This window comes from Emys orbicularis, chromosome 6, assembly GCF_028017835.1.
Source record: "Emys orbicularis isolate rEmyOrb1 chromosome 6, rEmyOrb1.hap1, whole genome shotgun sequence".
Taxonomy (NCBI): domain Eukaryota; kingdom Metazoa; phylum Chordata; order Testudines; family Emydidae; genus Emys; species Emys orbicularis.
Genome location: NC_088688.1, coordinates 57,146,057 through 57,163,337, shown reverse-complemented (window position 1 = coordinate 57,163,337; position 17,281 = coordinate 57,146,057).

The following is a 17,281-nucleotide window of genomic DNA, read 5'->3' as shown; positions in this document are numbered from 1 at the left end:
TGGTGGCAGCGGACCAGAACTAAGCTGGTAATTAAGCTTAGAAGTCCTCATGCAGGCCCCCACACTTGTACCCTAAAGTTCAAAGTGGGGATACAGCCTTGACAGGATTACTATATAACTCACCCCTAGATTCACCCCACTAACTCTTCTGATACTATATAAGTAGCTCCTAGGCACAGGAAAACTGTAAAGCCAGACCAGGAACATATATCCCCTCCCACAAAATCTCCAGGGTACAACTGCAAAGCCAAACAGCACATACTGAATGGACAAAAATCCCAATTCACACACCACTTACCATCTCTGAGGTTCCCCCACAGGCTGGGAAGAATCTCAGGGACGTAAAACCAGAAATGCATGTAAAAATATGCTATCAAAGTGCCCCCCCAAATATGAACAATAAATGTCTTTTTCCTAATACCCCACCACTACGGCACCTGCACTGGACAGACCCTTGAGGTCAGAGACTTTGTCAGTGACTGAGTGTCTAGCAAACCTGAGGGGGAGAAAAAAGAAAAGTCATGATGAAATGTTCACAGACATCATTACACTGTCCCCACTCAAAAAAAAATAAAAAAATGCAGAGGTGGAGGCAGTATCTGAGGACAGAGAGGCAATCTGGCAAAGAGCTTTCCTGGGAGATCATTGCAGTGGAAAAGACAGCGTGACATTTGCCAGAGAAAGCACTGTCATGGCCAAAGACAGTATGAGAAAAGACAGGAAGATGCAGAGGCAACTCCTGGCGGCAATACAAAGCCAAAGTGCCCTACTGCCCCACATGTTACTATTAGGGCAGAAGGCAATGCAGTACTGCAAACCAACCCCCAGTCACGTTATCCACCTGGACAATAGAGGCTACTGGGAACAACTCCTCCTCCCTGCTGTACCTGCAGGACTGCTCCCAGAGGCAGTTCCCCTTACAGACCCCAGCTCAGGACACTGAGAACAGTGGCACATGGAACCCCAGCTTTTTTGAGCCCTCTATTACCCCTGGTGACTTCAAGCTTTGGTACTCAACACCATAAGCTCCACAAACAAGAAAAGGCAGGGCCAAGACATATACTCACCTATGACTTTAAGCCCCTCTCCACCCCTTGCACTGTGCTCTGCACTGCACAGTTGTACTTTGCGGTTTTGTTTCATTGCTTGTATACTGAAAGGGTTCTTTGTAGTTAGATAACAGAGTTTTTAAATATATAGTTTCATAATTAAAAGTTGTTTTCATTTTCATTTCAGATGAGGTTAATTTGTGTTTGGTATAGAACAGATTGTTTAATAATAACCATTCATTTTACACTGACAATAATTAAGTTTGCACTAATTCATAATGTTTTCCAAACACATGTAAGCAAAGACACTGTTGTCAGTTGGCTTGCACATTTGTGCTTTTTCCATGTGCTATCCCAGCAATGAGCAGATAGCTGGTTCTGCAGATCTTGACAGTACTACCCAGTGCGGTTAAGTGCTGGAGGCTGGAATGTCATTTCCTCGGTAACTCAGTTTAGGCTGCAGTGCTTCTGTCCTTGGAGCTCCAATGTTATTAGTATATAGTGCAGCGTATTAATTCTGCATGTTTTAATACATGGCCTGACTTTGGTTCACAGCCTCTGGTTCAGGCCTCAGAACTTGCACTAGGTCCAGTGCGCCAGGTACAATAGGGATTGCCACAGCAGTGAACTTCCACCACCCTAAATAACAACTGCACAAAGAACGTCCAACTCCCCTCCCCCCTCATCCTCTCAACGGGTTAACAGAGGGATGTACAACTGCACAATTTCAGGCCTAAGACTCAAAATAAGAGCAATAGGCATGTCTGACAATATCACCCTGCCTGTTTGCACTTTGTATTGGACGGCTTGCTGGCTGCTTATACCATCACGCAACTCTCTGCAACTCAGTTTCCCACCCATCACTAAGGTTTTCTCCCTTACTCTCACAATTATGATGCAAAATACAATAAGCTGCTTTAATCTTTGGGATTTTTTTCCTGCTACTTCCAACCTATTGCACAAACGGAACCATCTCCATTTCAAATGCACAGTCTGCAACTACTGAGGCGATAGTTAAACTGTTCTTTCCTTCTATCCAAGCAGAGGATACAGCCAGTCTCCCAGAACAACCAGAGCAATGTCCTCGCTATTAATGTCCACAGTGTTCCTGGGGACAAACAGTCCTTTCTCCATTAATTTTAAATAGAGCAAAGTTCCAAAAGATTATGGACCCTTCCAGACCACTCAGCATTTATGTCCATAAACCTGCCATGGTGGTCGACAAGCCATTGGGGCACCCTGGAGGCCCATTTTGGTCTAAGAATTCTGAGTCCAGATAAAGGGGAGGGGGCAAATAATAGGCACATGGGTCTCATCTCTTGCCCCAATGCAATTTGGAACCCTCATGTGCGCAAAACTATCAATAACCTCCTGAGCATTACTAAGCTTTATAACCCGGTGCAACGTTACTTTTTTCCATGGCATCACAAACCTGCGTACAATGGCCCCAATGGTTGATCTCCCCACACCAAATTGGTTTGCTATGAACCAGTAGCATTTGGGGGTGGCTAGCTTCCAGATGGCAACTGCAACCTGCATGACCATAGGTACAGGGCAACACAGGTTGGTATGCTGCCACTGCAACTCTGGGGTTAGTTCCAAAAGATTACCTTCCTCATCCTGAAAATTTCTCACCACAGCTGGTCATCCTAGATCAGCAGAACAATTCTTTCCTACCAATCTGTGCTGGTTTTCTGAGTCCGGAATCAACACCATGCTGTGAACCTTCTCCAGGATTGCCTATCTACTATCAGTTGCTTGGTGTCTTCCTCTTCTTCCAGGTCCACATCCAGGGTTTCACTGCTGCTAAAGACCCTCTGCTGCTGCCACATCATTTGCTCAGTGGTGTGGCAGGCAAAGTCCCAAACTTAATTAATCCTGTTAGGAGTACTGAAATACAGCATCAGCGGCCTCTGCATATTCAAGCTTGCTAGCATAGTGGCATGGAGCATTGTTGGGTCCTTGTTGGCCAACAGTAATTTGAAAATAGTGCTAGCATGTTTAGAAAGGAAGTACTGGGCAGAGACAGATGAATCATGGGATTTTTTAAAAATTTGAACTAGCCTGGCTTCTGCTATGTATCCCACAGTGCACAGTGAGAAAAAATCCCAGAATGCACACTGCTCAGCAGCAAAGCAAAAAAGCATTAGATACCCCTCAGAGAACGCCATGCCCTCAGCAAACTGCCATTATGTGCACACAATGTGCATTGACAGAGGGCCTATCATCTTGTACGCTATTACTGCGGCTTGCATACTGGGCATTACCTGACATGCAGAAAAAAGTGCTGATTAAACCCCCTATGCAGACAAGCTCTCAGTCCCTGCCCTGAAAATCTTACAATCTAGTGCAAAGTATGGTAGCAGTATTGCTAACCTCATGAGTCAGTCCCCCACATGAGATGGGCTTAAAATCATGAGATTTTAAAAAAATAATTTTGGGATTCTTTTTGTTCTCCTGGTTTCTAGGCCTTAAGGGTACATTCTGGTCACATTTTCAAGCTTTTTTCTTCCACATAAATGATTCCCTCAATCACCGGACACAAGGAGCTATGACTTTAAGAATGCCAAATATCAAAAGACTCATAAAATTTCAAGAGCAGTCAACACTGTAAATGATGCGGACGATCATCACTGGGACTCACCAAACTCATCTAATATGGGACTACCAAGCATCTTTTAAATGGGAGAAACTTTTAATTGCTTTTGAGCTGGGCAAGATTCAAACTGGGAACCTACAAGTGAAAGGTTCATTAGTAATACCCAAAAGCATCTAGTTCCCCCTTAGTGCTAATGTTTCACCTCTGAGAATTAAGTCTTGCTTTCTGAGAAGATAATTTCATACACTTAAGTTCTGACCTTTTTGAAACTTACACAAGCAGCATCTTTGGGACACTCTGACAAACCCTCACACCTATTGCTGTCTCAAACACCTTCTAAATCTGCCACACTCTATCCTTAAGTGGGCAGCTTCCATTAACCAAATGTAAGTGCAACAGAAAAACACAATATCCAAATTCACCTCCAAATACTGTTACGAGCTGAGTAAAACCTTGTTATAGATTGAGTTAAAACCCCACTGAGATTAATAGGCATGAATTCACCCTTCAATTAATATAACTATAAAAGCATAAGCCCCCACCTAAAACAAATGGTGTGTGTGTGTGTGTGTGTGTGTGTGTGTGTGTGTGTGTGTGTGTGTCACATAAACACAGGGAACAGACAAGAACAGAAGGAAGGAGAGGCAAGAAAGCCAAGCAGGAGACTGTAAGCACAGTGTGACCCTAGAAAAAGCTAGAGAGAGCTTTTGGGTCTAGTTTTGGCTTAAAAGGCTTGGGTCTGTAAGCTTGATTCCTTTTGCATTCAGAAACACAGGACCTTGTACATTCCCTGTTAATAAACAAGAGTGCATCAAAGAAAATTCCAGACTCCTTCAGTTTTTACTTCCAACTGGAACATCCTCAGGGCCCCAAACTCGGACTAGCTGCTACGGTCGAAAAGGGACAACAGTGCCATGTTTTGTAATATCAAATCATCCCAATAATTATTTAATGGTTTTATATATATTTATTTATTTATTTATTCACCCACCCTCAAATGGATCTATACAATTTCAGATGCCAGAACCTACAACCTTCAGATCCAGAGCTCTAAAACTGAAGTGGAAGAAGTAACTGGTAGGAAAAAAAACAATGCTATTATCCAATATGTAGACGAACCTGAGCTGCAGGGAACCACAACACACACACATTGCCAGTGGATTACACAGGGTATTTGTGAGACAGCAGTGAAATGCTGAGCATTAGAATTCTTGATTTCTATTCTTGGTTCCGGGAGCAGATTATGATCTAGTGGTTACAGAAGCATAGCCAAATAGGAGGGCATGAAGATGCGATTTCTAGATGTGAAAACATGACACTATCACTTGAGGTAAAGAACCAGATTTCTTAACATGGAAGCAGTAGCAGAGTCACAAATCTCTAAATGGTCTATCTGCTAAAATATGACATTCTATGTTAGTGTGGATTAAAAGACACACCTAATTTGACATGGTCCTTCTGAAAGACTATGTGGTAAAGTGGAAAAGACTTGGTTCTGTTATATTAGACGCTGGTTCAGCCTGAAGTGACCACATATAGGTAAGTTCTCAGTCATCTCACCGGTGAAGTTGATAAATCAGTTATCCCTCAAGGTACAAAACCTTGCCTCATAATAAGGGTTGCTAAACACAGAAATATTAGCAGCTATCAGTGGGGAAGAGTGCGGACTATAATTGATGGTCTCTGGGCTTGCAGTTCAGTGGAGTCTCTCTAATTTTGTTTCACAAAAACTGGGTCAAGGCTGGAACTTTTTTTATGATCACCAAATTGCCTGTAGCAGGGGCCAAAATCATATTACTTTTAACAAATTAGCAAGAGTTAATGTGATGGGGTTGATACTCCCACAGAAGTGACAAAAAGGGTTAAAGTGGCCTGAGAAGCCAGTTAACCTACTGGTTACACCTACAGTATTAGGCATCACTGGTGATCAAACCCAGCTAGAGAGGGGCATAGTCTTCATAAAAAAAGGGAACAAAACACTTGAAACAGCCTATGTTGTCTCAAAAAGAAAGAAATAGAAAAATCTCATGATTGGTGAAAGCAGTGACTGAAATGGTATGGATAGTATGTGGAAGGAGAGCTGATGACCAGCTAAGTCTTATCCCACTATCTGACAACATGGTTAGCTGCAGAATTGCTGATATGTTGAGGAGCAGATAGTTGAAGCAGAGGCAAAGCCCTTTTTTCGAATTACAAACTGAAAAGAGTATCATCTGCACAAATTCAGCAAAAATAATGGTTTTTATTCCATACACCAGCTCATCTGAGATCAGAAGACTTTTTATTTTGCCATTTGGTCTCACTAAGAATTACTGCTGAGAAAGAGTTCAAAATTTTAGACAGTGAAATTTACCAAGGGTCATGGTGGATTCTCCATCACTGACAATATTTAAATCAAGCTTGGAGGTTTTGATATGCTCAGGAATTATTTTGGGGGAAGTTCTGTAGCCTGTTTAATATAGGAGATCAGCCTAACTAGATGATCACAATAGTCCCTTCTGGTCTTGGAATCTATGAATGTTCGTCCTAGAAGTTAAAGATGCAATTTTGGATCATTTGTCTCAGCTTTGCATGCAATTCTCCAAATATTTTCCCAAAAGAGGCAAGTGAATTGCAAGATTTTGTCTGGGTTCTAAATCTCTTTTCAGAGGACGTTGTAGCAAAGGCTAAGATTGCCATGAGGCTTACGTTATGTACACACTACCACTTACTGCAGTATAATTTATGTCGCTCAGGGGTGTGAATAAGCCACCCCCATGTGATGTAAGTTACACTGACCTAAGCGCCAGTGTGAACAGCGCTATGTCAGCGGGAGGGAGAAACTCCTACCGACATAGTTACCACTGCTCGCGGGGGATGGAGTAATTAAGTTGATACGAGAGCTCTCTCCCATCGGAGAGAGTCTGCACTGCAGCACCAATGCAGCTGTGCCACTGTAAGTTCTGTAGTGTAGCCATTGTATAAGAGAATTTGTTCGACCTTGCTGGTGACTCTATTTTGAGAGATAAGTTTAAAGTTATACTTCTTGATCAGTTCTGATTCTCAGTTAGAAAAAAGAGTTCCCTGAATTGTCCCAAACAATCATTGAAATACTTGTTCACTTTGCCTCAACATATCTGTTAGGGATGGAAATAAAGTGTAAAAAACAGTAACCATGTAACCAATTCAAATTCTATCAGTTATACGGTTAAACGTTTACCCAGGGAACATGGGATGCCGGGGGTGTTACAGCACCCTCATGTTTTATGCACGGCTTCCCGCGCCCGGGGTCTGTCCCAGCTGCTGGCCCTATGCCTGAGGCTCTGCTACTGCCCGGCATCCCGGCGTTCCTGGGATCTCGGCTGCTGCCGCGCCTGAGGCTCTGCTACTGCCCGTGAACTCCATGACAAAAACAGAGCCTTAACCATGATCACTACAGATATGCTGCCTGTAAGTGTCATTGAGGGTACAGGTTTTCATGCACTGATGAGTTTTGCAGAACCTGAATACTGTGTGCCTGTGAGACAGACTATATCCTCGCGACTAGAGAAGTGCCATGAAGACTGAAGTCTGTCCGGGAAAAATTGGAAAACGCCGTTAAAGGAGCTTTCACCACTGACTGCTGGACATTAACTACAGAAAGCTACATGACTGTCACTTGCCATTATATTGAAAATTGGAAGCTTTGATCCGCAGTTCTACAAAAGTATGGCAGAATGACATACAGCAGAAAATCTTGCTGAAAAATTAAACGTTACAGTGGAAAGATGGGGTCTGGCAGGCCACGTCTTGGCATGCATACACGATAATGCAAGCAACATTGTGCTCACCAACACACCGAGATATGTTACATGGGAATCTGTCAATTGTTTTGCCCATACTTTGCAGCTAGCCATAAATGATGGGTTTTCTTCAACTAGTGTGGATCATACTGTTGCAGCTGCAAGTAGACTAGTTGCACACTTCTACCACAGCACTGTGGCTGCAAAAGCACTCGAAAGAAAACAAACACAGCTTCAGGTTAAGCAACACCGTCTGATCCAATTGTGTAAAACTTGCTGAAATTTGGTATATGACATGTTTGAAAGATCATTGAGCAAAGGTGGGCTATAACAGCTGCACTTTCAGATAGCTCTGTAACAAAACAATCTGATGCCCGAACCCTTCAGCTGCAAGATGAGCACTGGAAATTCATAGAGGATATCTTACCAGTACTTTCCACTTTAAAATGTGCTACAACTGCCATGTCTGCTGAATAGTCAGTGTCAATTTCAACTATTTATCCAATTTGCAACAGTCTTCTCCAAACTGACCTCAGAAGCGAAGCTCCTGTCAAAAACTGAAAAGTTGCTGATTTCAAGGCTGCTGTTCGTCACTCTCTGGAGCATCGCATGAAACCCAATGATCCTGCCTTAACTGCCAAACCTGCACTTATTGCCTCCTTGTTAGATCCACATCATGAACACATGCGGTTTCTTTCACCTGTTGTCCAGATTGCAGAAGCTTTGATTTAGCAGCGACTTGCATCAATGTTAGAAATAGAAGAACCTCCGAGTGCTAGGGCTGAACCGAGAAGTGCTGAACTGGATTAGCCGATAGAGCCAGCACCGAAAAAAAATGCATGAAACTCAGAAGAGTGCTGTAGTGATGCTTTTACATGAAAGTTACGCCAAAAAGAAGAATGCAGTAGAAAATGAACTGGAAAATTACTTCAGGAAGCCTTGTTCTTCATTGGAATGCAGTCCATTGAAGTGGTGGAAGGCCAATGCATACCGTTTTCCAAGGCTTGGAAAACTGGCAAACAGTTACCTGCGCATTCCAGGAACGTCTGTGCCTGCAAAACATGTGTTTTTCAACTCTGGCCTTACTGTTAATTGGCTGCGCACAAAACTGACACCAGAGCATGTAAACCTGATAATTTTTCTTAACAAAAATCAGCAGTAGAGTTGAAATTCTGATCTGACTTTTTGTGGTTTTGGACGGCTCACGGATATTATGTAAAAAGTTAAACAAAAAAGTAGGTTTTAGTTTTACACACAAGACTGGCTGTTTTTGTTGTTAATAAAAGCACTTGACAAAGATAATATATATGTGCAGTAGATTCATTGTGAACCAGTGGTGCTGGAACATTTTTAAAGCCAGCCCCCTCCTTACCCCTGGGAGCAGAGCCATGTCTCTGGGAGGGGGGGGGACATGGACGGGGTAAGGGGGTGGAGGCGGAGGCCAAGCTGGGGGCGGGCAGGGGCCAGGAGTGCAGGGTTAGATGTTTAATTGCAGTGATTCTTATATCCATAGTATTAACTGCTTGCTGTATTTGGGGCGGGAAAACAAAGGACATATTGGTAGGACCTTTGAAGTATTTTCACCATCCAAAAGAAGATTAACCAGAGATCACAAGATCAATTTCCTGCCATTACAAGATGAAAACACTGGTCATTTGTGCTTCTTAGTTTCTCTAAAACCCCTGCAAGATAGGATACTTTTTGTGGGCCCGGCGCCAAACATATTTGTGGGCCCCCATGGGGCAAGGTGCACGGGGGTGGGACGGTCAGTCTACAGAGTGACGGGCAGGCTGGGGGCAATGAGGCACAGCGTGGCGGGAGCAGCCCAGCAGGAGGGCACTGTTTACAAACCTGCAACTGCCAGATGCACACTGGCCTGCCCAGCCCTGTGCTGCCAGCATGCCCCTTCCCCTTGAGGGCAGGCCCGCACCACATCGCCCCCCTGCCCAGTGCCCCACCCTTATGCCCAGCGCCCCCTCGCCCAGAGACCTCCACCACAGATCTCTATGCCCAGCCCCCACCCCGCCCAGAGACCTCCCCCGCTGGCCTCCCACCACAACTGGACAGCACCCTGCACACCACACCACTCGCCCAGCGCCCCCCCATCCATAGACCTCCCCACTGCCCACGACCTTCCTCACAGTCCCACCATCACAGCTACACAGCACCCCATATTCCTGAGGGGATTCTGCACCAAAAAATTAAAAATTCTGCTCACAATATTTTAAAATTCTGCAAATTTTATTTGTCAATAAATAAATGTGGAGGCTCCAACATGGCAGTGGGAAGCACAGGCCACTGGTTGCATGGAGGTAGGAGATTACCCTGCGGCCTCCCTCCACCCCACAACAGGGACTCGGCAGTGAGGCTGCACCCGACCCTGACACAGTGCAAGGGTTAGGCCTGCCCCAGAAACACCCTGGGGCCCTGCCCCCCTGTGCCAGGCGCACCAGGTGTGAGTGAGCAGGCTCAGCCCGGCAGCAGGATCCAAGTGCAGAGGGACTTATTGTGGGGGTAAGAGAGTTCTCTGTGGGGCAATCTGGGTGCGGGCAGCTCAGTGGGAGATTTGGATGCACAGAAGCTCATTGGGGGGTTTCAGGTGCAAGGGCAATGGGACTCTGCAGGGGATCCAGGTGAAGGCTTGTCAGGGTGAGGGTTCAATGGGCCTGCTTAACAGGGGAGCCCCAGCTTCTGCCAAGGGTATGCCGCATGCTGGGCTCCAGCTTCCCTCCTGCCCCGCTTCCCCCATCCCCTTCTCTTCTCCATCCCATGCCCCTTCCCCACTGCTCCATCTCCTCCTCAACCCACACCCTTCCTTCCCCACTGCCTCTTCCCCCTGCTCCCGCTTCCCCTGTCCCCTTCTCTTCCCCATCCCATCCCCCTTCCCCACCGCTCCATCTCCTGCCCACCCTACCGCATTCCTTCCCCGCTGCCTCTTTCCCCCTAACCCCAGCCTGCCCCTGCCCTTCCCCACCATAGGCACTCACTGTTGTACGGAAAACAGGATGGCTCCCAGTACACAGAAGGGGAGCTCAACCAGCACTAGGACCCAGAAAGTGGCATCTTCTGAGCAGCACCCTCTTTTTTCAGCTTGCAGAAAGGGGAGGAGGCAGTGGCATGTGACTGTGTGCCTCCATGCCTCACCTCTGTTTGGGGGCACTGCCCCCCAAACTAAGCCCATGGGCGTTCTCAGCTGCCACCCCCCTCCCTTTGTTCTTCAGTCACTTTTGAAAGGGAAGCAAAGAAATCTGCAGGGGATCTGTTTTCATTCTCCCAGGAGTACCCCACATAGAACCCCCACTGCCCCCCACAGACCCTCCAGAGATCCACTCCTCCACACCCTTCCTGCCCCCCAGCCACACTCACCGGCCTGCTGGAAGTGACTATGTCCATGCATGAGCTGAGCCTGCAGCACTGCTGGGGCCAGTCAAGGATCTCTCTGGCCCCTCGGAAGCGACACAACCAGCCAGGACAGAGCGGGAGCCCGGCCTGCCCCAGCCAGGCTCCCTCAGGACCCACATGCCTGGAGGAGTACAGTAGGGTCGTCCCTAGACATTGTGGTGCCCTATGCAGCCCCCCCCCACGGGGGGGGGGGGGGAGCTGTGCCCGAAGTCTGTGGGGGCAGGAGCAGGCTTGGGGGGCAGAAGGAAAACCGTCCCCCAGCATGAGTCTGCTCCCCTGGCTCTCAGCCTTGGGACTTGGGGGAAACGGGGGGAACCACGCCCCCAGCACAGACCGGTGGCGCCTGGGAGCAGGGGCGGAGGCAGCTTTCCTGGCCGGCTGAGCCGGCCAGGGGATCAGGCTGGCCGCTGGAGCAGCATGCAGCTGCATAGTTTGCGTATGGGTAAGGATGGCCCTGGGGCCCAGCCCACCACTCACACCCCAGGGGTTAGGCGGGAAAGAGGGGGGTGAAGAGGAGTGAGCGGTGGGTGGGGCCTCGTCCAAGCAGAACCCAGGCAGAGCGGGTTGGAGAGGTGGGACCACAGTCTGGACACCGGGGCCCCTTCTGAGTGTGGGCCCAGCACCATGGAGCCACTGGTGCCATGGTAAACCCGGTACTGAGAAATATATCTGAATTGACAATATATATATTATAACATATAATGGATCTAGTAGGGCCGGGAGCAGAGCGCAGGGTGGCAGTGGGGCTGGCAGTTGGGAGGGACCCCGGGCACGAGGTCAGCAGCTGGGATGCTGGGTGCGCCAGGCGAGAGTAGAGCCCCAGATGCAGCGGCAGCAGAGCCCTGGACTTGGAGCAGGCAGCTGGGATGGACACCGGGCACACCGGGCGGCAGCAGGTCAGAAGCCAGGACGGACCCCAGGTGCGGGGCCGGCAGCCGGGACGGACCCCAGGCATGCCAGGATGCTGGGTGGCAGCAGGAAGGCAGCCGGGAGGGATCCCAGGTGCAGGGCCGGCAGCCGGGACCCTTGGCGGAGTTTAATCATTAACAGATTAAACTCTTACATCCCTAATCTGTATGGTTTGTGGTGTTTTTTTTTTTTTTACTTGATTACTGTACACTGATCTGCAGTTCAAACTCTCTGAGATCAAACCAATGAACCAGAAATGGTGTGCTAGCAAATAGGCTCACCCTACTCCCTTAGAGGAAGGTAAGTCAATGTGTTCTTTTATGTTCAATTTCATTCAATAGTAGAGTGGTGCTATTCTACTACTGTGCTACTTATGTTGCTTTGTCATAAGCAATATGTTATGTTGATAAAACAAAAATTCTCTTGTCCTATGCAAAAGTACTCTCTTAGGGTATGTCTACACTACGAGAGTACTTCGATTTTAGTTAATTCGACTATGTGGAATCGATATTACAAAGTCGAACGTGTGTGTCCACACTAAGGACAGTAATTCGACTTTGTGAGTCCACACTAACGGGGCAAGCGTCGACATTGGAAGCGGTGCACTGTGGGCAGCTATCCCACAGTTCCCGCAGTCCCCGCTGCCCATTGGAATTCTGGGTCGAGCCCCAAATGCCTTCTGGGTAAAAAAATGTGTCGAGGGTGCTTTTTGGTGCCTGTCGTCATCCGTCCGTCACTCACGCCCTCCCTCCCTCCCTGAAAGCGCCGGCGGGAAATCAGTTCGCGCACTTTTCTGATTACTGACAGCGCGGACGCCACAGCAGTGCGAGCATGGATCCCGCTGCGACCATCGCTGCAGTTGTGGCAGTTCTCAACGCATCGCAGCTTCTCATCCACCTTTACCAGAGGCAGCTGCAGATAAATCAGGAGAGGAGGCTACGGCACCACCGTGACGGCATGAAGTCGGACACTAGCTCCGACCTCTCAGAAAACATGAGACCCAGCGCCCAGGACATCTCGCTGTCACTGGGTCTTGTGGATACTGTTGAACGGCGATTCTGGGCCCGTGAAACAAGCACGGACTGGTGGGACCGCATAGTGCTGCAGGTCTGGGATGAATCCCAGTGGCTGCGCAACTTTCGCATGCGGAAGGGGACTTTCCTCGAACTGTGTGAGTTGCTGTCCCCTGCCCTGAAGCGAAAGGACACCCGGATGCGGGCAGCCCTGACTGTCCAGAAGCGAGTGGCCATAGCCCTCTGGAAGCTTGCAACGCCAGACAGCTACCGGTCCGTCGCTAACCACTTTGGTGTGGGCAAGTCTACTGTGGGGGTTGCTGTCATGCAAGTAGCCAAGGCAATCGTCAAGCTACTGCTATCAAAGGTAGTGACCCTGGGAAACGTGGAGCTCATCATAGATGGCTTTGCCGAGATGGGATTCCCAAACTGCGGTGGGGCTATAGATGGGACTCACATCCCTATCCTGGGACCGGACCACCAGGGCAGCCAGTACATAAACAGAAAGGGATACTTTTCCATGGTGCTGCAAGCACTGGTGGACCATCGGGGACGTTTTACTAATATCAACGTTGGATGGCCTGGCAAGGTTCATGACGCTCGGGTTTTCAGGAACTCTGGTCTGTTTAGACGGCTGCAGGAAGGTCTTTACTTCCCGGACCACAAAGTAACTGTTGGGGATGTGGAGATGCCTACAGTCATCCTCGGGGACCCTGCATACCCGCTCATGCCCTGGCTCATGAAGCCCTACACTGGCGCACTGGACTCAGGGAAAGAACTCTTCAACTACCGGCTCAGCAAGTGCAGAATGGTGGTGGAGTGTGCTTTTGGCCGTCTCAAGGGGAGATGGAGAAGCTTACTCACTCGCTGTGATCTCAGCGAGACCAATATCCCCATTGTGATAGCTGCTTGCTGTGTGCTCCACAATCTGTGTGAGAGCAAGGGGGAGACCTTTATGGCGGGGTGGGAGGTTGAGGCAAATAGCCTGGCTTCTGAGTACGCCCAGCCAGACAGCCGGGCGATTAGAAGATCCCAGCGGGACGCGCTGTGCATCAGGGAGGCTTTGAAAGCCAGGTTCCTGACTGAGCAGGGTCTCCAGTGACTGTTTACTTTGTGGACACAGATGTTGAACCTGCCCCCGTTTCTTTACCCAGTTACTGTTGACTATCCTTCCAAGTTACATACCCCCTTCACCACCTTCCCAACAAATAAAATCTGTTCCATTTTGTTAATGAACAAGGTTCTCTTTCTTACTGTTTTCGCGGGAATGTTTTAAACCGGGGACGCAGACTGTGGCGGGGGGCGGGTTTAGTGTTCTGATGCAAATGATGCTTCTAAACTCCGGGACTGACAGGCTCCGCAGTGCTGGATTGGTTGTTTCAACGGAGCCTGCCAGCAGTCCTGGGCGGGACTGCGTGTATGTGTCGGCCAAGTGACTTTCTGGCAGGGGGCGGAGGGTAACAGACCCCCTGCTGCGTGGCTCTGTGATCCAGGATAAGGACCGCGGCATAAGATCTCTAACTGCCCTCCCCCGCCACAAAGTCACAGATCAACCCCCTCGCACCCCAGAACATGAAAACCGCCTCCCAGACTGACCAGGGTAACTGGTGACTGCACTGTGTATGTGTCCTGATGCTGGACCTGCCCCCGCCTCTGTAGCCTGCTAAAGGTGACTGTCCTGTCCAAGTAACAAACCCCTTCCCCCCCTTCAGACAGTATCCCCTCTAAAAGACACTCTCGGAAACAGTACTTAACAGAAACAGATGTTTTATTATGAACCGCACATGAAAAGGGGGGGGGGGGGGAAACTTGGACGTGGGCTTCTGTGAGATGGGTAGGAAAGGACTTTTCAAACTTTGTGGAACGAGAGCCTTACATTGCTGCAGCAGTGTGCAGGGGCTGACTGAAAGTTTTAACGGCCCTTGCCGCCCCTCCTTCTTTGGACTTTTGGTGAGGGGGGTGTGGGACTTGGTGGCGGGGGAGGGCGGTTAGAGATAGACAGCAGCAGGGCTCTGTCCTCCTGCCTCCGGTCTTGCAGAACATCCACTAGGCGCCGGAGCGTCTCCGTTTGCTCCCTCATTAGTCCAAGCAGGGTTTGAGTAGCCTGCTGGTCCTCCTGGCGCCACCTCTCCTCCCGTTCCATGACTGCTCTGTGCATTTGTGACAAGTTCTCCCTCCACTGTGTCGTCTGGGCTGCCTGCTCTCGTGAGCAGTCCATAAGTTCATAAAACATGTCCTCACGCGTCTTCCTCTTCCTTCTCCTAATCTGCGCTAGCCTCTGGGAGTGTGATGCCAGGCTGGGTTGGGAGACAGTCGCAGATGTGTCTGTGGGAATGGGAAAAAGGGAGTGAATTCCTGAGACAGATAAATGAAGTTGCTAACAAAGAACATAGTCTTTCTCTGTGAACAACACCATGCACTGCACCTTTCACATGCGCACTCAGGACAAGGTCGAATTTTCGGCCCTCGCCTTCAGTGCCTGGGGTCTTGCAGTTGCGATCAGAGAAGCGTGGCAGGACACCTCTACTTTTGTTGCAGGAAAACATGGTAAGCCGTAGACTTGTGGCAGCTTAAAAATGTAATAGTAGCACTGGGCTCCTTTCGCACTGAATGCAAGGCCACTCTCTGCTGGCAGCAATCAGGGAAGCATGAGCTCTGCCCCTGTCCCACCACCTCGCGGCTGTCCCCGGGAAAGATCACTGTATGCTGCCCCTCTGCCGCCTCCACCGCGTGGCTGTAAAGCAGTCCCAATACTAACATTCCCCTCCCTAATTTAAAGCAGGGCGTCATGTGCGATATAACTCTAATGAGGATCTCGGAGAGCGAGAGGGGAAGAATGCTTCGGGAGACCATGCAGAGGCCAGGGCCGTATGCCGCCATGCTGTGCCGTGCCATGATCCCGGACTACTTAATGGACTCATGGCGTGGGAACGTGTGTTACCACGGTGGACCGAACAAGATCGCCCTGCCACGGAACCTGATGCACATGCTTGAGCGGTACCTCCAGGAGAGCTAGGCTGAGCTATCCCAGGAGGACTCTCTGTCAATTCCCGGGCACATTGACCGTCTTTTCGTTTAAGTGCAGTATAAGGGACTACAGAGTGGAGCGTCCTGTGGTGGCCTAATCATGAATATCCGGACATTATTTGATTTTTTATACATAGTTAGGACTAAATAGTTGACTAAGCCAAATAAATCATGAACACCAAATTGCTAATAGAGTTAATATTCCTGTTTTGTTATAAATAAAAGTTTCTATGTTTAACTGAGTGAATGAAAAGTCCATTCTTAACAATATAAATATTCCAGTTACGTTAAAATTACATGTTTAGATGTTTAAAGCACTCACTGCGTGATCCTTCCCCTGATTCGGTGTCCGGGGTAACGGCTGTGGACGGTTGGTAGGGGATCTCGGTAAGGGTGATGAAGAGCTCCTGGCTGTCGGGGAAATCAGCGGTGTAAGCGCTGTCGACTGCCTCGTCCTCCTCATCTCCTTCCTCATCTTCCCCGTCCGCTAACATTTCCGACGAGGAACCGGCCGTGGACAATATCCCATCCTCTGAGTCCACGGTCACTGGTGGGGTAGTGGTGGCGGCCGCACCTAGGATGGAATGCAGTGCCTCGTAGAAACGTGATGTGTGGGGCTGGGATCCGGAGCGTCGGTTTGCCTCTTTGGTAGCCTTGTCTCAGCTCCTTGATTTTCACGCGGCACTGCGTTGCATCCCGGCTGTATCCTCTCTCTGCCATGGCTTTAGAGATCTTCTCGTAGATCTTTGCATTCCTTCTTTTGGAGCGCAGCTCTGAAAGCACGGACTCATCGCCCCACACAGCGATGAGATCCAAGACTTCCCGATCAGTCCATGCTGGGGCCCTCTTTCTATTAGATTGCACGGCCATCTCTGCTGGAGAGCTCTGCATCGTTGCCAGTGCTGCTGAGCTCGCCACGATGTCCAAACAGAAAATGAGATTCAAACTGCCCAGACAGGAAAAGGAATTCAAATTTTCCCGGGGCTTTTCCTGTGTGGCTGGTCAGAGCATCCGAGCTCGAAGTGCTGTCCAGAGCGTCAACAGAGTGGTGCACTGTGGGATAGCTCCCGGAGCTATTACCGTCGATTTCCATCCACACCAAGCCTAATTCGACATGGCCATTTCGAATTTAGCGCTACTCCTCTCGTTTTCGAGGAGTACAGAAGTCGAATTTAAGAGAGCTCTATGTCGAACTAAATAGCTTCGTGGTGTGGACGGGTGCAGGGTTAATTCGATGTAACGGCGCTAAATTCGATATAAACTCCTAGTGTAGACCAGGCCTTAGAAAGAGGAGGGCCCACCTGGGGCATGAATCTCCATGGGTGAATAAAAAAAAACGTTTAGGGATTTTAAATATATACTTGGTACAAAAAATAAATGGCAAAGTGCTCAAAAGTTGGCAAATAGCACAACTAACGTTAGCTGTGCAACCTTAATTCCTAACCCCTAGTATCATAATGCTTGTTAGGTACAATTATTAATTACATGCTCACCTACTATATTTTCCCACATCGATCTTCA